The 23,171-nt window shown below is 34.1% G+C and overlaps 1 protein-coding gene across 8 annotated transcripts in view; it reads left to right on the forward strand.

Moving 5' to 3' along the window:
• The window catches only part of ZNF644 (zinc finger protein 644), a 149,353-nt gene that overhangs the window by 5,031 nt on the left and 121,151 nt on the right, over positions 1-23,171 (forward strand). Inside the window, exons 1-3 of one of the 8 annotated variants that reach the window (XM_074266270.1) lie at positions 17,201-17,403; positions 20,369-20,502; positions 22,518-22,663. The exons of 5 other annotated variants lie outside the window; for them this stretch is intronic. The gene's annotated coding sequence lies outside the window, so the exon portion shown is untranslated. Of the gene's footprint in view, positions 1-17,153; positions 20,503-22,517; positions 22,664-23,171 lie in introns of those variants that run through there. 2 more of the 8 variants (XM_074266268.1, XM_074266271.1) reach the window with 2 other exon arrangements.

A 23,171-nucleotide genomic window follows, 5' to 3' on the forward strand; every position in this document is an offset into this window, starting at 1 on the left:
TCCATATTTGGAAGCATAAGAAACTGGGATTATCTGGAAATTGACTTATGTTTTGCATATATATATATATACATATATATATGTATATATATATATATATATATATATATATATATATATATATATACATATATATATGTATATATATATATAAATTTATAATTTTGTTTTTCTTGAATCTTAAATCATATTTAAAAGGCATAAATGTATATTGATTGAGAGCTTATTTTAGTTTGTAGCAAGACTGAAATTGGCTAGGAACACATTTAAATCATTTTGGAAGTGTAATATAGCCTAATCTGCATGTGTATCATTCTCTAGAAGACCTATTATCCTTACAGGTGATAAAATAATAACTTCTTTGAAACTCTCTTTAAAAAACCTCAAGAAATGCCTCAATATTTGCTTCAGTTTAGCTATTTTAAAAAAGATTAAAATTCTAATCTTGTCTTCCATGGCGGCTTTTCCTCCTAATGTGTGTTTTTCCTATTTCATCATCATTCAAAATTCTTGATTAAGGTTTTTGGGCAAAATGTAGGAATGACTGTAATCCTTCCTTTTGACAGATGCTGACATAATTTGTGTAATCTAATCCATATTTTTTCAGTTCTTAGATAAAGGATATTGTTGAAATAGATTGAAATAAGTATGACTGATTCCTACTAATTTAATATGTTATACTGAAATTATAAGGGGATCCTGAATATATAGTATTTAGTTCCAGATGTTCATTTCATTGATGTGTTGGTGCCCCCTTCCAGTGGTGATCTAATGTCATTAATATTCACACCTCAGTTGTTTATATCCCTGTATAGATTCCACATAAAACTCTTCTAAACTGCAGATAGTCTGAGACAAATAGATGACTTTCCTCATGGCACTTCATGTTTTTCTTTGTGTGTGCATTTGGCATACAGACATATAGCATTATCTCTCTCTTTTTTATAAAGGGGAAATCCCCTCCCCCGAAAATCCACAAGAAAAAGCCCAAAACCTTTTAAACTTTTAGAGTGATAAAAGACTGACAATGACAATAATTATTTACGTTTGAAGATTGATTTTTAAAAATCGATAGTTCATAGGTATTGTTCAGTTCTTAATATATTTAAAATATCATTTAAAAATGCACATTGTTTATTCATAGGATTATAGAAGAACCTTTGTCCTGGTTGTTGAATTGGTGCAAGGCCACTAACTGAAATGAAGGTTGTTTTGCTTTGTTATTACAGTGCAGAAAGGGATGGGGGTAGGAGGAGACTAATTCAGATCTGATACTCTTTCTGATTTGAGATTTTCCCATGTCATTTATTCAAAGGGTAAATTATAACTAGAATGGAGTAATACTAAAATTTTGAAAATTTGCTCATCTGAAACAAACTTCTTTAGGTATTTTTATACTTTGACATGCCATGAGCTTTGTTTAATCTTTTATCTAGTTCACAGAATCTCAGTTGGAAAAGACCTCAGAGGGTATATAGTTTAACTTGTTCCTGAACAAGAATTCCCTCTGCCACATCCATGACAAAATGATTTGCCTTTGATGTAAGACCTCTAATGAAGGGGTGCTCACTATCTCCTGAAATAGCCTTTCCACTTTTGGATAATTCTAATGGTTAAAAAATTCTCTTTAGACTAATTCCTGAAATTGAAGAGTTGCATTGAATTCTATTTTCTAGGACTGAAAAGAAATAAGTTTAATCCTTTTTCTTGAAATTACTTGAACATACTTGTCATCTCTTACCTTCCTCCTCCCTCTTTTAAATCTTGTCTTTTGCAGACCAAAAAAAAAAAATGTACACTTTCTCCAGGCATCATCCTTTTGCCATTTGGTAATGGTACTTGCACATTCTTCTTCTGCTTATTGATCTGATTAGTAAAATGTGGTACTCAAAACTATCTAAACACAATACTTGAAATATATCTGTAGTATAGATTACAGTGGGATTGTCACTTCCTGGTCTTCAAAACTCTTTCTCAATGAAATCTTAAGATTAATTTAGCTTCTTTGGTTATCTACCACCTTATATTTTTCTTTTGGGTAAAAACCATGAACTCTTTCATCCTCTCCCCTGTGCATTAAATGTTTCATTGTCATTCTTCTTCCCCCCAAAACCAAAATACTTTGGAATGAAGCATAGCCAAACCAAAAAATTTATGTTGGTTGTTATGCATATGAAGATGCTCATATGGCTTAATTTTGTACCTTTGGTTTCTTACCTTTCTGCTAAGAGGCATGTAGTATGCTCCATTAGCTTCCTGGTCATAGTCCTTTTGAAGTTTATTCTTTATATACTGTTGAAGCCATTGATTGTATAATTGTTCTGTTCAGCTTACTTTTAGTCTACTTCAAGTTCACACAAGTCTTTCTAGTCCTACAAACAAGGGAGAGTTGTAGGAAAGGCTTCATGGAGGAAATGGAAATTAAACTGATTCTTGGAAGATGGATAGGATTTGAGAGGATAGAGAGGGGGATGGCTTTAGCCAGGAAATTCTAGGATTTATAGGAACATAAGGTTGAGGGGAAGCACAGGGAGTAGAAAGGTATTCGAAGACTAGAGGAATTTAAATGCTAGGCTAAGAAAATGGTCTTATTTGCTAGGCAGTAGATAGTTACAGAGGATTTTTGAACAAGAAAATGAAACAATTCAAGTGATCTTTTAAGAAGATTGAGCCAGTGGCAGTTTGTAAGATGTATTAGATTGGAGGAGAGACTGGGACATAAAGGAACTATTTAAAACTGAGGTATCAGACACAAAGCCCTCAATACCCCCTGCAGCCCCTCAGTATTTCTGAGAGCAGCCATAATCAGATTAAAATATAATGGAAATATTTAACAAAATATGCACAGTAAAGCATAGATAATGTTTATGTGATTTTTCAGATCATTATGCACTCATAGAGATCCTTATATCCTGCTTAGTGACTATTTCTATTGAGTTTGTCGTCTCAGGTTTAGAAGATTATCAATACGGTTAGCTCAGATATGGGTGAAAAAGTAGCAATAAAAAGAATGGAGAAGAAAGTTTGGGTGCAATTTTTTGAAAAAGGAATGGGCAAGGTTTGATGACTAACTGGAGAGCAAGCAAGAGGAAAAATTGGAGATTGTGTCAGATGTTCTTTGAGATACTGAGGTCAAGAGAAACCTAAAGGCCAGAAAGATAAGTACATTTAATGAATGTTTAGTAAATATTGCTTGCATACAACATATGGTACAAAAGTGACATTTATGATCTACAAAATGGCTTCCTTACAAAATCCCTGTGGGGTGTAGGTGGTGCAAATATTACTCCTATTTAACAGATGGGGAAATTAAAACAGATTGTGATTTGCCTGTAATCATACAACTAAGTAAATTTCAATTAGGATTTGAACCCAAGTTGGCTGACACTTTATCCAGTACCCTTTTCTTTCCCACTTTATTATGCAAATGGAATCTTAGATATGTTTAAGATAATGGCAAGGTGAGAACATCCACCAAGGAGTTAAAAATGTTTGATTTGAGGTTGCCAGAGAGGTCAGACTGATAGAGGAAATTGGAAGGCATCTGAATAGAGGTAATAATGACCAATAGATGAAGGTTTTTTTGGGAGAGTGAAGCTGGAGAGACAATGACTGAATCTTGGAACATCAAAATTTGGGTACTTGTAACATGTGCCAGTCACTATGATAGACGCTGGAAGCATGGAAGATGCTCCCTCTCCTCAAAGAACTTATATTCTAATGGAAGAAGACAAAACAGGAGAGGTTCTTCTGGGCATGATAGACTGGGGAAGTTGAGGCTTGGTTCAGGCCTAGATAGGGTAGCCTTCCAGACCCTATGGTACCATGTTCCAGAAGGGAAGACTGAAGAGGAGAGAGATCCAATTCAGGGAGATGGGCAGACAGAATGGCATTAGATTTATAGAAATCTTTCAAAGATGATTGTCCCTAGATGTGAATGATTAACTGCTAGTTTTGCTTGATGTTTTACTCAATGCTAAAATATTAAAATAAAACTTCTTAAGAACAAGGAGACTGGATTAGAGAATTAAGTCTTTTTTTTTTTTTAATCTACAAATTTATATCTCTGATTCTGTGGAAGAAGAAATTGTTGTAGGGGGAATTTTGGGCATGATAGGAGAATACATTTGATAAGATGTCCAATTCAGTTGTACTGAGATAGGTGACCAGCAATCTAGCTGGCTTCTGACTTTAGGCCAATTATTTAGCTCTTTCTGTCTCAGACTCCTCCTTTGTGAAATGAACGTAGACCTTCTAGTCATTTTCTCTTGACTCCAATATCTCTTTAAAAAGTTATCTTGTTTTTGCATCACTTAATTTTTTTATATCACTCTTCCTCTCGAACATCTCTTCTAAGAAAGAATTTTTAAAAAGAAAGAGGAAGATGCATAAAACTGGTTAATTCAATACATTAAAAAATCTTGGTTAAAATGTAGAAATATATTTAACATGATTGCACATGTATAGCCTATGTCAGATTGCTTGCAGTCTTGGGGAAGGAAGGAGGGAGAGAAAAATCTGGAAATCAAACTCTTATAAAAATGAATGCTAAAAACAATCTTTGAATGTAATTAGAAAAAAATTACTGTTAAATGGTTGGGGGGAATCTTAGTCATCAATCATTTCTTAGATACTGTTTGCCACATAATGTGAAATACTGGGAATACAAAGAGAGGCAAAAAAAATAATTTCTGCTCTCAAGGAGCTCACACTCAACTGGGAGAGACAACATTCAACACCTATGTACAAATAAGTTTTAGACAAAATAAATAGGAAATAATCAGCATGGAGAAAGCACTGACATTAAGGGAGAGTAGGAAAGGCTTCTTATAGAATTGTAGTTTAGTTGAAACTTGAAGGAAGTCAGGAGGTGGAGATGAAAAGGGAAAGAATTCCAGGCACAAGGGCAGCCACTGATAATTGGAGTGGGAAATGGAATTTTGAGTAGTGGAATGACACAGTCCTGTGCTTTAGGAATATCACTTTGGCAGCTGGGTAGAAAATACTTGAGAAGTGAATGATTTGAGTCCTGGAGCCAAATTAGGTGCTCTTGGTATTGTTCAGGCTAGAAGTCATGAAAGACTGACAGAGACTGGTAGTTGGGTAAATGGAATGGATAGACGTAAGAAAAGATATAGAAATAGAATATTTAATAGCTGATTAGATATATGGAGTGGGGGAAAGTGAAGAATCAAGGTTAATGATTATGAGAACCTATTGGAAGAGACAAATGGATTGAAAAATATGCTGGGTTTTTACAGTTTTCTTCAAATTTGTCTCCTTGATTTTGGTTTCTTTGAGCATGTTTTGAGAGGTTATACGGAAGATCCAGGACATTTAGGTTTGAGGCCCTCTTTGAGTTTGGGTCATTTTAACCTCTTCAATTTAATGCTGCCAACTATAGATTCAATTCCCCTCTTGTAGGCCTTCTTCCTCTTGTAGAGGGAATTTCTTTATCTGATTTTTCCTATTTCAATGAAATTATTCCTTGTCTCTTAAAAAATAAAATAAATACTCTATTGCTATATTAAGCAGTTTCTCAATGCTTTGAGAGTAATTTTTAAAATGTTAAATGCTGTAAAAAATTGTATTCCTGATTGCTTATTTTATTATGCATTAGTTAATACACAGGTCAGCTTATGTTCTCTGCAACCACCTGCTTCATTTCTTTATGGTTCAAAAATAAGAATATCACTTTGGAAGTTTTTGGCACGAGGAATTGGAGAAAAGTGAGATGAAACAAAAAGTAGAAAATGCCCATTCCCTCTTCTGTTTGATCTGTGTTCTTCAGGACCCCATTCAAGCTCACCCTCTTCAGATTAAACATCTCTAATTCATTCAAGCAATCATTTGGCATGGAATTTGATATATCTATATGTGTATATTACATATATATATATATGCATATTAACTTTCTCAATAAAATATATTCCTTCTCTTTTGTTCAGAAAATGAATTTGAGTAGAAGCATTGAACGATAATTGAACAAGAGATAAAAGTTGGAAGAGACATTGGAGGAACTTTCACAGTCATTGACTTGTCCCCACTTAGTGATTCTGTTCATTAGAAAAGAGACAGCATGGTAGAATTTGGAAAATGTTTGTTTGGAGCGAAACGACTTGGATTTGAATCCCAACTCTGTAACCTGGGTAGAATTGGGCAAGTGACTTAGTCACTCTCTTCCTCAATTTTCTCATCTGCAAAATGAGGGGGTTCAACTACATTACTTCAAGATCTCTTCCAACTTTATATCTTTGATCTTAGAAATGGCTGAATTCCATATAATAAAAAACTGATTCTTTAAATTATTTTTTAAAATAAGATTATTAATTGATGATCATAATCCTAAAGTATATCAAAATCTTTTTGAATTATCACACAAAACAAATTACATTGGTTATGGATTTTGTTATTTGGTTGGTAATCTGTATGGCATATGTTTTGAAGATCTGAGATTTAATTGGTGAGGTGGTACTTATACCAGTGTGTATTGTAGTCTCTTTTTTGTTACAAGAGCCCATTAAATTCGATATGATTTTTCTTTAACCTTCTCACACATCGTATTTATAGAACCTACAGCTTGAAAAGGTTAGCCCTTCTCACTTAGCTAGGGTGGTTGTATTCCACTGGCTTTGTATTCAAAGTTTTTCCTGACTGGTGTTGAAATTTCTTCTGGCTTGTTCTCTATCAGTCTAACACTCAGAAGCTTAGGGTCTCTGCCTTTGGTGATGAGTTACAGAATAGCTAGTAATATTTTATTTAACCATAATACCTTGTTGGATAAAAGCTAACTGGCATTGTGGTAAAATAATTGTTACATAGGCATTTTGTTAGTTGACTTAAAATAAAAACTTTATTAAATAAAACTTTAAATTATTATTATTATTTAATAAAACTATTAAATTATTATTAAATAAAAACTTAAAATAAAAACCCAGCATATCTGTACCTAAAAGGGAGTATATGAGGGGAAAGTGCCTCTCAACTCTGAGGATAAATAAGCTCACTTTGCTTTTTGCAAAAGCTTATTTATGAGCAATCTTTATCAATCAAAATCATTTGGGGGGGAGAGGAGGGGAGATTCCCACTCTATATTAAATAAATTACTATTAAAATAGGTTTTTTAATTTACTAAATTGTCAGCTTCAGTTGTTTATTCTTATTTTAATAGAGAAAGGAGGTACTTGAGCCTCTTCGTGTTTTGTCCTTGTTTGGCATTGCTGTATGAATGTGGTACAAATCAGTTGAAGTTATATAGTAGCTCAGCCTTTTTGGTTTTCTGGATTGCTGCTTAGGCCAACCACTTTATTAATTGTATTTGTCAATTTTCAGTGATAGTAACTTGTGAGAAGTTAACTTGATGAAGGTTACTTTCATTTAGAATTCATAATGAATTGCTTGCACAGATAACAAGAATTGTCTCATTCTTGTGTTGTACCATATCCTCTGGGCAGACAGCCAGGAAGTAGCTAGAGAAGGTCTTGGATTGCCTCCTTATATAGCTTTGGAAGCTTTTATAGTAGCTTCTATAAGCACTGTTTATGCCATCCATACTCTTTTCAAGTATTTCAGTGCTATGTAGTATGGCATTTAATTCTGAATGGGGTTGTATGAGTTGAAATAATTTTGGGGTGCTTCACTTAAGAGGTAAGTAACCTAGTTTTAGCCAATGAAGTTTTGGCATCGGTTTAGTGAAAGATAAGAATGTTACTTTGGGAGATGTTTACAAAGTTTTAAATTACTAAACTCTGATACAGACCCTAAAAATTCAGAATTTGAAAAGCCTGTCCTAATTATTTAATGTGTCAAAAGTTTGTATTTTGAAATAGAATTGTCTAGTCATTTGATATAAATTTTTTCAAGTGATATTGGTGGTAATTAAAATATTTATTAATGAAGGTTGTGATGTAATTTAATAACTTTAAATCTGTGAGAGAATAGATTTTTGAACTCTGTATAAAACATGCTTATGTTTTGTAAGCATTTTTAAAGCCTGGAAATCAAAACTGTTTGTACCATCTAACTGACATCACTCTAAACTCAGTCTAACATTTGTTTTTTTTATTTCATCTATCCCATACATCTTTGAACTCTATCCTCTTTTAAAACTTGTACCTTAGTATGAAAAATTAAGGGAATAGGCTTCATCACATTTAGTCATAAGACTTACTGAATTAATATTCTATGAAAATAATATCTTTGAAATTCATAGTGGATTTTAAGAAATTACTGAAATGAAAGTATGTTGAACATGTTAGTACTCAAATAATTGTAATATTCCTCTTGAGCAAATAATGAAACCTTATGTATGACAGCTTGATGACAACCTTTTCATGCTGTAGGTTCTATAAATGTGAAGTATGAGAAGGCTAAAGAAAAATAACAAGGTTAGCTAGTTTGAAAACAGCAGTTCACCCTATTACATCTGCCACATTAGAACTTTTGTTTTACAATGTTTGTGTTTTAATGTTAACATTATAAGTAGCTGCAATCTTTGTTGTCCTCTGCTTTTATTATTTTATTAATTGTAGCTTAACTAATTGATATATGCAGAAAAAGTATTAATATTTTATTCTTTATTTTTTCATTGTAGTTTTTGACAAAATAGATGTTAAATTGGATTTGTGTGTTGTCATTTGGGTTGTACAAAAATTCTTTTGCTCTCCTGTATATATTTATTTCTTGTTTTGATTGATGTTATTGCTATAGAAACATCTCTGATCTGTAGTCGAGTCAACAAATATTTGTTTTTTGTAGGAAATTACTGATTTTTAGCATTTGAGCTGCAGGCCTGTACACATTAAAAAGGAAGGAGAAACAGTTGTGATTACAAGATATGTGTCTATTAGGGAAGATAGATGACTTGACCAGTAGCCCTTCCTGTGTAGACTGCTAAAACACAAAAGTTGTTTTGTTTCTTCTGTAAGGGAACACTTTGCGCTGGTGACGGTACCTGGCAGACCAATGGAGAGAGATAACAATACTGAATCTAGGGCTTTGGGTCCTTAGGGCTTCCTTGGCCCTTCAAACTTTTCTTTGGGGCTCTCTTTGCCTAAGACCACTCTGACAGTTCCCCTTTAGAAAGGAGGATCAGTTGGAGGACCAGATATCTTCCAGAAGTATCCTTAGGTATCCTTCTCTTATGTTTGACAACTATCTTTGCAAACCAAACATTTTATTTCCTTGTACTTATGTTTGCTCAGTTCTTTACCCCATTTCTAAAGTTGACAGCTGCCTTCTCCTTAGACAATTGTCTTTTAGTTTTCTCTTCATTTTTATTATAGTAGTAATTTTGTATATTCTTTGGTTCTGCTTTCTTTGTTTGCTATCAGTTTATATGGAATTTTTCTTGAGTTCTTGGCAAATTACTATCCCATTATATTAAAATAGCATAATTTCTTGTCATTCCCTATTCACTGGTCATCTACTTTGTTTCTAATTTTGTACTACAAGAAATATTTTGGTATGCATGAGACCATTGTTTCTGTCATTGACCTCTTTGAGGTATGTACTAGTAGTAGAATCACTAGGTCAAAGGATATGAATTGTGTATGTGTTAACTTCCTTATTTCTAAATGTATTTCTACAATTATTAGACAAATTCATAGCTGCCTACAAAAATGTGTTAATGTGTTTCACTTTCTATAGTGCCTCCTTCCAATATTCATTGGATCTTATATTATCTTTTCTAGTTTGATGGAGTTGAGACAAAGCCTAATGGATTTGCTTTGCTTTCTTTTTTTTAACTGATTTTTGCATTTCTTTAAAAAAATGCTAATAACCTTTGACCACTTTTCTGTACAGATTTGGGTTAGTCATACATTTGAACAGCTTTTCTGCATATCTTCAATGTTCAACTTCATCAAAGATTCAGGATGCAATAAATCCCCCCCCCCCCCCCCCCCCCCAGTAACTAGCTGATTCTTCTATTGTCCTTTTTCATTCAGTCATTTCAGACTTATTGTGACCTAATTTGGGGTTTTCTTGGCAAAGATAACTGAAGTGGCTTGCCCATGGTCATAGTCTACTAAGTATCTGAAGCTGGATTTGAACTCTGCCTTCCTGACTCCAGGCCTGGCCCCCTAACCACTGTATCGTCCTGTTGCCCCATGATCAGCTCTAACGTTTACTTAATGAAAATCTTTCCTACCCTTAACTGTCTTAGGTAATTCTTTCTCCACTTTTAACATTTTTAGAATCTGTATTTTTATTTAAAATTGTTTATCCACTTGGAACTTACTCTGGTATTTGGGGCAATATGCTATTTTCTGCTAAACTGGGGTTTTTTAGGTTCCCCAGAAGTTATTATCCAGTTAGAAATCTTGATAGATTGTATTCCAGGGTTTATTGCTTCCAGTACCCCATATTTCATCCTTCTAGAAGTTACCACTAATGTGCTTAAATTTTTTTAAGTAATATGAAACACATGAGAATAAATTATTCTAATATACTCCTAGAATTAAAAATAACATTACAGAAAGAGGAGCATACTAATATACTTGGTGAAGACTTGAATTGGACAGACAATTCTGGAGACAGTTTGTAATTAAGCTCAGAAAGAGGCAAAAATGTTCATATCCTTTGATCCAGAGATTCCACTGCTATATAAAAAAAATCTTTGAGAGGTCAATGTTGTTATTGGGCCTTTCTTGATTATCAAGAAAAGTCTTGTAAACATCACCATGTTTATAGCAGCACCCTCTGTAGTAGCATGTTACTAGAATTAGATACTCGTGATCCAATTGTTATACTTCCAGTAATGGAATATTACTACCATATAAGAAAAAAAATAAATTATGTATATGAGTATAGAGGAGCATGGGAAGGAATTCATATGAATGGAATCCTTTTGACTAGATACACAGTGAAGAAAACAAGAAAAACAATATATAGTGCAAATGAAAAAAATAAAACAATTGAAGTTTCATTTTGTGAATAATAACTAGATTTATCATAAAAGTAGAAAGATGAAAGCTTAGGAACTAAAGGAATGGAATACTGAAAAGTTTATTGAACTTTTTTGTTATAAGGGATGGGTCTCAGGATTGTTTATTAATTATTTTGGAAAATGTAAGTAGTTAAAATAAAAATTTACATGAAATAGATCTACTTTCTGGTGAGCTGATGAATGTAAAAGCAGCAGAATTCTCCTTTTGGTCATCTTACACTAAGCAATACTTTTATTGACTGATTTTTGGTTTGAAAACTAAGCAAAACCTTGAGGCCACAATGATATTAATTTTTTTCTGTTTTGATTTATTTAGTACTTTTCCCAATTACATTTGAAGTAATTTTTTTACATTAAAATTTTTTTTGAGTTCTACATTCTTTCCCTTATTCTCACCCATAATTAATTATGCAGAACATTCCATAAAAGTCAAATTGTGAAAAAACAAACTATAGACTTTTCACCCTAATGAAAATAAAAACTCTCAAGAAAGAGAGAGAGAGAGAGACAGAGAGAGAGAGAGACAGAGAGAGAGACAGAGAGAGAGAGAGAGAGAGAGAGAGAGAGAGAGAGAGAGAGAGAGAGAGAAAGAAAGAGAGACAGAGAGAGAGAGAAAGAGAGAGAGAGAGACAGAGAGAGAGAGAGAGAGAGAGAGAAAGGAGAGAGGAAGGAGAGAGGAAGGAGAGAGGAAGGAGAGAGGAGAGAACACATGAACAGGAGAGCTTGGGCAAGTGGGAGCCTAGAGCAGAGAGATAAGGGGAGGAGGGTAGAAGAATGCTTCAATCTGTATTCAGCACAATCTGTTCCTTCCCCTGGGTATAGATAGGATTTTTCATAAGTCCTTCAGAATAGTTATGGAGAATAGCAATACTGAGAAAAGTTAAGTCATTTCATCTGGTCATCCCAGAGCATTGGTATTAATTTATATACAATACCTTTCAGTTGCCTTCAGTTCATTGAGACCTTTCCAGGAATTTTTTTTTTCCTTGACAGATTCTGTTCATTATATAGGGATATTCTTTAAGCTAAGTATTTATAATTTTGTCCACATTAAAAAAAAAAACCAAACACTTTACTAACGATGTTTAAAGTATCATAGATAGGATAAAGGTAAGTTGGTTAAGAGTTAAGCTTTAAAAAGTGAGAAAAGTTAGATGTGTTCTTGTACTCACTCATCAAAATATTTTCCTTTTTTTTTTTTTTTTTTAATCTTCTATAAACCCAGCTTTTCATTTGGTTGGAATTCATAGAGAGGTCAAGAGAATAACAATAATTTAGATGATTCCTTTTTGTTTAAAATGATTTTGCAGGCAAATATTCTGGTTTAACTAAGAATAATCATTTCAAGGAATCATTAGTTGACTTTTTAGAAAGGACCTTAAATTTGTTTAATTCAGCCCCTTTGTTTAAAATTTGAGGAGAATGAGCTCCATAAAGCTAAAGGGATGCAGACAAAGTTACACAGGTGGCAAGTAAATAGAACAAGAATTTTAACAGTTCTAATGCATTTTCCTTTATGCTGAGCTGGAAGTTATATGGGAAGGAATTGGAATAATTGGAAATTATTTAATAAACACTAATCACTTAGGTGCCAGGCACTATATTGATCCCTGCCCTCAAGTTGCTCATGATTTAATTCAGGAGCTAACCTGTAGACAATTAGGGATGAACAACATATACATGATAAATTGAAGATAATCAAAAGAAAGTCTTCCTCCCTCAAGAGCTGAGACTTACAAGTAGCTAGGGAACTGCCAGGAGGTGAGAGGAGGAGGGAGAGAGTTTGCATGGAAGATGACTAACGGAGGCAGTGGGTGAGGGGGAGGCAGCCTGGGGCCTTGGGTCACAGAATAACTGAACTGGACAGATGGGGCTGGTCAGATGATAAAAGGCTTTAGAAGCCAAACGGAAGAGTTTGTTTTTGATCCTGGAAGTGAGAGGGTGTCCTGGGAATTTGTTGGTTGGGGGAAGGGAGGGCTATGGGGAAAGCCAATGTTCACTGCAGAGCCCAGGATGGGTTGGAGGGGGAGGGACCTGAGACTCATGAGCAGTCCTGGCGTAAGGTGCTCAGGGCCCAGTGACTTCTGCCCCCGGACTAGCTGTGGGACTGAACTGAGCAACTTACATCACTGCCCTGGGCCTCAGTTTCCTCTTCTCAGAGCGTGACTATGAATCACACCGACTTCATTGAGTTGTTGTGGAAATTAGCAAAAGTAAGTATGTAAAGTGTTGTGCTTTAAACTGTGCTTTATAAATGCTTGCAGCTTCCCTCACTTAAGTCCATCTCGATTGCATATCGTGGCATCTCTTCGCTGATGTCATGGTCCTCTTTCCAGAACAAAGGACAAGCAACAGTTTCTTTTTCAGAGTCCTGTCTGACTTTCTGACCCCATTTGGGCTTTTCTTGGCAGAGATGCTGGAGTGGGTGAGGCTGCGTGTGAATTTAGCAAGTACCTGACTCTAGGCTTAGCACTCTCTCCACTGCGCCATCTAGCTGCACTTCTATAAATGCTGCATTTTATTTTGCCTGTCAAATCCCACTGCTAAATAAACACTAAGCTTCCAGTCAGTTCACTTAAAAATCTCCTCATCTTTTTCACTCAGGCTTCTATTTAATGTCTCTTCCATCTTATATTTATGGAAATTGATTTTTTTTTTGAACCCACTATGTCAGACTCTTCCACTCACTTTTCTAATATTACAAGCTTTTTGAATCCTGACTTGCCCTCCAGAGTGTTGGCTTTCCTTTCCAACTTGTCATCTTAAAATTGTTAAGCTTATCAGCTGTACTTTTTTTGTCTGTATCATTGTTAGAAAATGTTATTCAGTACACAGCCAACCTCAAATTCTTTTAAACATTCCACTAAAGTTCTCTGCCAAATTGATATTGAACCATTTCTGACACTGCTTCATTTGTATTTAGCATACATCTCTCCATTTCCTCCACAAGAATAGTATTAACTACTATTTTTTTTTTTTTTTTTTTTGCCAAGTCTGGGTAGTAAATTGTATCTTTAGAATTCCATTGATCTTAATAAATTTAGGAATAGTATTTCCCCTTTCCAGAAGGCAATTAAATTAGTAAGAATGACCTGGCTTTAATAAAGCCAAGTCATATTTGATTCTTTTGTGATTATTTCTTTTTCAGATATTTATTGTCTATTAACTGATCCAGTCTAGAATTTCTTCAGGAAATGAAGTTAAGTTTACTTGCCTATAATTTGCTGGCTTTTTCTTTTTTTGAAAAGTCAAGATGCTTGCTCTTTTTTCATTCTCATTCTTTTTCTCATTCTCATAGCTCACTGCTAGTCCCAGGCTCCGTGGCCTTTAATATGTCTTGAAAAGTGGCTTAGTAACCACAACCAATTTTTGTATTGCTTGTGGACTGGTTGATCTGGGCTAGGTGATTTAGATTTAGTTAGGACCCCTAGAGATATTCTTATTATCTCTTTAATGATCTTGAATATTAGCTCCTGCCTATCTGTTTTTCTTCCTTAATTTTTGCTACAAACATCATTTTCTTGAGAAAAAAAATTGACAAGTTCTTCTGTCTTTTCTTTGTTATCATGGTTGTCTGCATAGAGATCATAGTTGAACTTGTGGAAACTAATGAGATCACTGAGAATGTAAGATAATAGTTTTCAAATTTAATGTAATTAATAACCTTGACTAACCTGATGCAGAACATATAAGAATTTTGGGTATCTTGGGTAACTTATTTTTTGAGGTAGATATGTAAAATGTATAATAGACTGGCTGAACTCACCCCCTCATTTGAACAATTTCTCTTTAGAATAAATTCCCTAATAGCAATTTGTGTTTTTTTTTAAATTAAAATTAAGTTATGAAATTACTTTGATTATACATAAATGAAAATTTATCACATGTGAAATATTACAAAATATGTTTTTATTCCATTTACCCAGTTTTTCCTATCTAATCCCTTATATCGTTGCAGTAATTTCTTGGCAGGTTTTCCCAAAGCCACGGACTTCTGGCACTTTAGTTCCCCCCCATCCATTATAGTCATTCAAGATTAATTTTTTTTTTTCATAGACCCGATGATCACTTAAGTAGTTTTTGCCTTTAAAAAAATCTTAAATGGTTTCCTATTAAATTCTTATCCAACTGCTTGACATTAAAAGATTCTAAAATCTGGAACCACCCTCGTTCAGTTTTGTGTATTATTATTATTTATTTTAAATGGACCATATATTTCAGTCAAACTAGACTACTTTCTATTGGAATACTTTGTTTTCATTGTAATTCTTAGAATGTCATTCTCTCATCATTTGCTGATCTTCTAACTATCCTTTAAGGACTAGCTCAAATGATAACAACTGAAGGAAGGCTTTCTTTATTACCTGCTTTGTAATAACTATTTCTTCAGACCTTATTTAATGTTTTTTTTGGGGGGTATGTGTGGCAAGGGTGTGCATTTATCACATGTTATTGTGTCTTGAAGAGCTTTCACCACCGGTACTTAGTAAATGCGTATTGATTTTATAGTTTTGATAGTGGTCTTCAGGGTCATTTCTGAGAGAATGTACATTTCTTAAGGGCTGGAGCTATGTATATTATCTAAAACTGTCTTTCAATGCTTAACTCAGTCTTCTGAACACAAATAGATTATTAAGTTATTAAAGTGCTTAATAAATGTTATACTCTTCAAATTTTAGCATGGAGTTTGTAGTTAAATCATTTTGTCCCAAATCTTAATTTCTTTTTTTTAAAATAATAGCTTTATTTTCAAAATGTATGCAAAATAGTTTTCATCATTTACCCTTGCAAAACCTTGTGTTCCAAATTTTTCTCCCTCCTTTTCCCCCACCCCATCCCCTACATAGCAAATAATCTAATATCTGTTAAACATTAATTTCAAAGCCTTTGTAACATCCATATAGAATAGTGATACTTTGATTAACTTCCCCCATATAAATTACAAAGCCACTTTTCTTTTCAATTCTGTTACATGAATTCTTCTCCATTACACATTTTCTGCCTTCTACCCACCTGATCAGGTGTTATAATAGGCAATATTATAAAGCCTATAGAGTTTCTGTTTAGCTGTGACACTGTACATTGTGTTTCTAGCTTCATCAGCCATATTGTTTTTGAAGACATTATTTATGATGCATATCCTTCTCCATCCCCTGACTTGTCTGCCCATCTTGGGATATACTTCAACTTGTCAGAATACTGAAAGGATTTTTAGTAGGCTTTTTGGCTTTGTGTACTCTCAGGTAGCCTACCAACATTGACAAAATGAAACTTTTTCTGGTAATTCAGTTTTATGAGGCTAGATATAGGCATATATTGTGAATTTGAATAAATTAATGATTTTATTCACTTCATTTAATTTTAAAAAATAATTTTTTGATAGCTCTCATTTTTACTTATCTACTTTTATTTTTTAAAAGTGTATCCCTTTTCTTTTTGTACAGAACCATCCCTTCCAACAAAGAATAAAAGGGAGAAAAAAGTTCAGCAAAACTGACCAGCACTTTGAAAAAGATAGACAGTTTATTTAGTGTTCCACTCCTGGAGTTTCTCTTACCTCTTAAGTCATTAAATTTTGTTGCATTTTCTGTGGTAATTGTCTTTGTTATGATGATGATGATGGTGGTGGTGATTTTCTCTCCTTCTTCCCTCTTCCTTTCCTACATCCATCTTCCCCCATTTATATTGTTGTAGTTCTGCTCTTCATAAACCCTCAGTCTCATCCAAAAATCTTGCAGAATTTTATGGAAGAAATAAAGGGCAGAGAATGTGACCATGTATAAATAGTCTTGCTACTGCTCCTCTATTCCCTTCCCTATTATTATTGCCCTGCTACAGGTTCGGCTTTCCATTTCCTATTTTTACTAGAGTGGATAAGTAAATTGAAATATTCCAACTGTCCCCAAATCATTTCTACTGCAAGTCATTTGTTTATGTTGCTTTGGTCTGATTCTTATTTTTAGTTTAGAATAGTTAGGAAATTCAGTGAGTAACTTGGTAGAGAGATGAAGAATAGAGATTATTTTAGAGAAATGCAGAACTTGATTTGGAAGGGACTCCCATGGCCAGCTCTCATGGTTCAGCACATACCAATACATTTTTTTATCCTATAAGAGAAAGGATCATTTAGCTTTTGCATTAAAGGAGAGCAAACTCCTTCCTGAGGTATTGCATTGGTTTCAAAATAGTTCAAATTGTTGGTAGGTTGTTTTTTTTTTTTTTTTTTTTTCTTACATTATTATGTCTTTATAATATACGCTGTTCTAGTTCTGCCCTTTGAGGCTAAAGAGAATATCAAAATCCATATATGAACTATTACAATGTTTTTAAGAGAGCTTTTTATATTTCATCTAAGTTATTTTCTGTAGGTTGTTTGCTCATTCATTTTGAAGATGACATGTTATGAACTCCAGACTCTTCACCATGCTGATTACTTATCAATTTATTCCTGAAGTGTAAGTGCCAGAATTAAATATTCTATAGATACAGTTTAATCAGGGGACCATTTTGGCTTTTAATCCAAGGTACTATGATTCTCTTAATGCAGATAGCATATTAGCATTTTTTGTTCTCAACTTAATAAGCTTTATATCTCACTAAAAACTTGTAACCCCCTCCCCCCAATATTTTTTTAAGCCATATTTTTTTTTCCTGAGGCATTTGGGGTTAAGTGACTTGCCCAGGGGTCACACAGCTAGGAAGTGTTAAGTGTCTGACACCAAATTTGAACTCAGGTCCTCCAGACTTCAGGGCTGGTACTCTGTCCGTTGTGCCACCTAGCTGTCCCAAGTTGATTTTTTTTAATCCATATTTCAGCTCTAATACATTACATCTTAGTTGATATGATCCTTTCATGATGTTTTAAAATGCTGGTGCCATTCATATGAGGTTTGTGTCAGCTTCATAGGGGGAAAATATACTCTGCATTTTAAAACTGAGAGGCACTTATCCAAGCATTGCTCCTCAGAGTAGGGAGTTTCAAAAGGGCAGTTTCTTCCTGCTTACTGAAAATGTTAAAGCTGAATTTCACAGAAGGTGAAATAGTTCAAAGTTCAATTTTCAGAGTTTTTAATTTGCTTAGATAGAAAAATAGCAATGTCTGTATCATAACACCCTAAAAGAAATAATTCTGTCTTTAGTCACTCCCTCCTGAGACTCTTCCTTTCAGCTTAGTGAAACTGAGATACTGCTTTTAGATTAAATTAATCCAAATCCTTCTTTTAATTTTGGACACGTATAAACAAAATAATGTCTCTTAGATTTAGGGAATCAAGATTCTGTCCTGAATTTGATTATCTTTTTAGAAGTCTAATTCAGTCTTTCATTCAAATTAGCTTAGGGACAGTAGACCAGGACACTGATGTATTATTTCTTAATATTTCAAAGAAAGAAAAAAGAGGCCTTAGTGGATCACAGGCATACTATCTATACCTTTTTCCAAGTCCTTAAGTATAATGTATAATAGTATGAAATCAAGTAAATTTCCTGGGGGCATGCTACTAGATAGCTTCCAAATTGACCTAGAAATGTTAATGACTGTTCATATTTTTCTATTTCAAATATATATTATCATCTAGCCCACATGACCATCCTTTCCGTAAGAATAGATTGAAATATAGGTGCAGCAAGATGTCACAGTAGATAAAGCTCCGGACTTGGAGGAAAAAAAGAACCGAGTTCAGATTCAGTCATACTGGGTCTTTGTGATGATCCACTTTCTTTTCTAGATGTTCACTAATTGTCTCTTTAGCCATATATTCTAGAATTTTTCCAATAATTTGAAGACAAGTGTATTAGCTTACTGGCTTGATTCGCTCTCCAACTTGGTGACTTGAACTCATCAAGAATACCTGGGCATGGGACAGCTAGGTGATGCAGTGGAGAGAGCACCAGCCCTGAAGTCAGGAGGACGTGAGTTCAAGTTTGGCCTCAGACGCTTAATACTTCCTAGCTGTGTGATCCTGGGCAAGTCACTTAAAGAAAAAAAAAAAATCCAGGTGCTCTCTAGTTTTAGGAATAGTATACCATGTTGGTTATTTTGCATTTTCAGGTCTATGTTAGTGTGTACAGAACATGACTCTAAAGTTAGAAAGACCTAAGTTCAGATAGGTTTCAGACATTTACTGTGTGAGACTGGATAGATCACTTAACCTCTGTCAGTGTCAGTTTCCTCCATTGTAAAATGAGCATCTATCTTACAGGGTTATTTTGAGAGATCCAATGAAGTATTTGTCAAATCCTTAGCATAGTTCTTTGGGAGAATGTTATTCTTCGATATTCTTGGATTCCCCCTGGGAATCTCCTCTCTTAACTCCTACCCCCCAAAGCCTGCCTACTTCTCCAAATAATTGACCTACACACTAGTTGGCTTGGCAATAACTAAAAGACAAGCAGACCACTCAGCGTAGATAACTGCAAAATTCTTCTGACTTTACATATTTTGTTGGAAGTGAGATTCTCATTCTTTCTGTCTTGAATTCACTTCCCTTAGAAAATTTATAACAAACTGGATGAGTACCTTGCAGGTTTATAGTTGATTCTTCTTTTTGCCTTTTTATTGAGCTTTTGACCACTGTTCTCAACTTCCTTTCCTTTCTCTTGGATACCTAGCTCATTTTTACCATGTTCTGCACTTTTTCAAATCTTTTTTTTTTTTCCCCCCTTTTCTCTAGATGGAGTTCTTATCTTTCAGTTCAGGTCCTTTAGCTCCAGCTCTTCCCTTGGACTTTTTCCTTATGTTCTTCCCAAATATAAACTTACAAAATAAAATTTCTAGTCTGCTGTACATTTCCAAACTTCTCCATATCAGTTTCACATTTTTTTTTCTCACTTCAGCCTCTTTTTCTTTTTTTTTTCCCTACAACCTCTCATAAAATTTGAAAATGAAAACTTAGTTTTATTCCTTTTTATTCCTTTTCAGGAGCATTTAATCTCTTTTGATAATAATTGAGCATTTTTGATTGTGAAAACATAGTGAAACTAATAGTGAAAATAATCATCACAAGTAAGCAAAGGGTGGGGAGAATGAGTGTAAAGGAAACAGACTTTTTTTTTTGTCTTCACTTCATTTCTGGATTTTCTTTCTAGTCTAGTACTAGACTTTCCAGAGACTTGAGATAGTGTGGTCACCAGGAGTATTTTTTCAGTGTTATGGTAATATGTAAACTTTTTAAAAAATCTATTTCTGACAGTTCTTTCCTAGTTGTCTGTCTCTACCTTCTCCATTCCATGAGTGTAATATAGTAAAATGAAAGTGGCTAAAGCTCATAAAATTTTAGAGGTGAAATTACAGGTGCCTGTACAGTGTGGATTGTTATGTGACAGTTAGGATCCACTTCTCTACCCAGATGTGATCTGGTCTACCTGTGTAAAGCCTGGCCAGTATACTTGAAGAAGCAGAAAAAAAAATCTTATTTTCAGGCTCAAATCAACTTTAGGACCGGCACATGCTTCTCTGAACGAAGGTCTGACTGGCTCTGCTGACTGACCCTGTCTACTGCCCTCCATCTTCCTTGCACAGCTTGAAAGAGAGCCAGTGGAACTCATTAATGGAGGTGGGTTGATTGGATTATGAATAGACAATCCATGTTGTGTTTCGAAGCAAGCTCAATTTTGGACTGTAAGAAATAAAAAAAATTCTTAAAAGGTGAGTTCTTTAAAGTTTGGGGGTGGGGGTAGGGGTGGGTAGGGAGGTGGGAAGAAATACCTGAATTGTCATTAAATTGGAAAAGTAAGTGTCTATCAATTACTGGAAGGGCTCCTGATTTTCTTTGTAAGCAGAATATTTGGGCATTAGTCTCAAAATATTTTTGAGTTTTTTGGTTGGATATAAGAATGTGTAGTTTCTGACTTTTGGCTGCTTATATAAATGAAAAATTTTAAATATTTATTGCTAAATAGATGATTTCAAAAAAATTTGAAGTTCAGAATCAGAAACTTTCAATATATCACAGATGATAATAACTAGCATTTAAATAGTGCTTTAAGATTTGTAAAATGCTATATAGTTATCTTTAAATGGATTTGACTTTATAATTTTGCAGTTTAAAATTTTCTTAATGTAATCTGTAATCTTTTATCGATTTTAATGCAGCCTTAATTCAGTTCACACAGTTGATTTAGACTTAGCACCTTTTAAATATTCGTTTACAGGAAAGAACTAACAGTTAAGAGTTAGAGTGAATTTATAATACTTTATAAAAGACCTTAGAGAGATGGCCAACTCCAGGCTTAGCATAAGGCTGCAGTGGGAAATGTTGGTACTGTTACAGTTTTAGAACTGAAAATAAAATGGTTTCTAGAGAATAGTGCCGTGACAGCAACAAGATGTCTTGACTTTGAATGTATTGTGCTTTTACACTGACTGAAATGTTACAAGGGAGACTGTCGTTGGGGATGTATGAAACCCAGTAGTTTCCCCTGTACCTTTTTGTGTCAACCGAGCCTTTCTTTACATATTAGAAGCTGCTTAGATAGACTACCCCTTCTGTTGTCTTTAGATTACAAATTTGTTTTTAAAAGCATTTGTGGTTCATAAAAACATTACTCAGAGAGCCTCCCTAACTGTGATAATATCTGTCTTTTTCTGGGATATTTAATTTTTGAAAAGTGAAGCTATAAACCATTTAAATTTAATGGGTAATTCTAAACTTTTCAGTTACATTAAATGTAAAAATTTGGAGATTAAGGGTTTGTTCATTTGTTCAATTTTAGATCTAAGAAAGTGTGTGTGTGTGTGTGTGTGTGTGTGTGTGTGTGTGTGTGTGTGTGTGTGTGTGTGTAAATTTCTAATAGGAGAATAACATTCTTTATAAAAATGACATATTTATCTAGTTCTGTGAAGCTCTCAAGTTCCTGGGGAGAAATCAAGATAATGCCAGGATTCTTCTCCCTTATAGATTTGAAGTACCTGCAGCAGTTGTCACTTCATGTAGTTCTTGAATTTAAAAAAAAAAAAATCTTATATGTATTGTTTACTTATGCATATTGTTTGGATATGTGACCTAGTTTGAGACCTTGGATCCTTCCAGTTGTTTAGGCTTTTCTGAATTGTGAACAGCACTATTTCCTTTCCTACCAGGTATTTTTTTTTTTCCTGAACTGCTTCTTCAGTGTAATTTGAATTGATATTACATGTAATTGTTGTTGTTGTTGTTGTTGTTTTATTTGTGCCTTTTGTTTTTGAACCACAGTCATTTTCCAATATATCCTTTCCCCCTTGAACCCTTGTAAGAAAAAGAAATAAAACCAGTCTCCTGCCCTTTAATCTTCAGGGTGGGAGGTATGTTTGTGTTTCATCACATCTCTGTGGACTGAGACTGGTTGTTTACATTATTGTAGTTTATTTGTGTATATATTGTGTTCTGACGTCAATATGTATCAGTTCATGAAAGTCTGTGTTTTCCGAATCTCATTCATTGTTTCTTACACATCTTGATTGATACGCATTCATAATCCATTACAGTGATGAGCATCCACGTTGTTTCTAGTTTTTTTTTGCTACCACACAAAGTGCTTAAATGAATATTTTGGTATGTATGGGGCCTTTCTTTTCTTTCTGTCTTCTTAGAGTAAGAAATGAGATGTCAAACCTTCTCAGAACTCTTCTGAGGAAAGGCCAGTTGTGCCAACAACCCTAAGTGGCCTTCATCCTCCCCTCCCGAGTCTACCTCCTCCCTCCCCCCCAAAAAAGGAAGACAGTTTTGAAGTTTCCAGGTAAGACCTCAAAAGTAAATTCTGCCAAAATTTCTGTGAAATCTCTTTCCTGTATTGAATTTGCATAGTGCTTTTTAAAAAAACTATTTTAGTACAGAATTAGATAAAGCAAATTTTGGTTTCTACATCTGTTTGTAAGACCAAAGAATGGCCAGAAGACTCAGGAAAGTTGTACCTAAAAAGGACTTTTGCATATCTCTCATATCTTGTCAAACAAAGCAGTTTGTAATATGTTGAAGATAAATGCTCTCGCATTGATTTATGGTTTTGTTTGTAATAATTTGATGCATGGATAGAAAAACAGATACAGGAATTCTCTAAATAGTCTAGTTGCCATTTAATTTCTTAATACTGTTTTCCAGTGTTGTTGAGATTGGTGATTGAGATTCCAGCTTCCAACTTTCCTAGTTGATGAAAATTATTTTATAATTTAACTGAAAATTAGAATTAATGTAATAAATAGTAGAGCCAGAATTTGAACTTAGATCTCCTGGTTCCAAGTCAATTG

The sequence above is a fragment of the Sminthopsis crassicaudata genome, chromosome 4 (assembly GCF_048593235.1).
Source record: "Sminthopsis crassicaudata isolate SCR6 chromosome 4, ASM4859323v1, whole genome shotgun sequence".
NCBI lineage: Eukaryota > Metazoa > Chordata > Mammalia > Dasyuromorphia > Dasyuridae > Sminthopsis > Sminthopsis crassicaudata.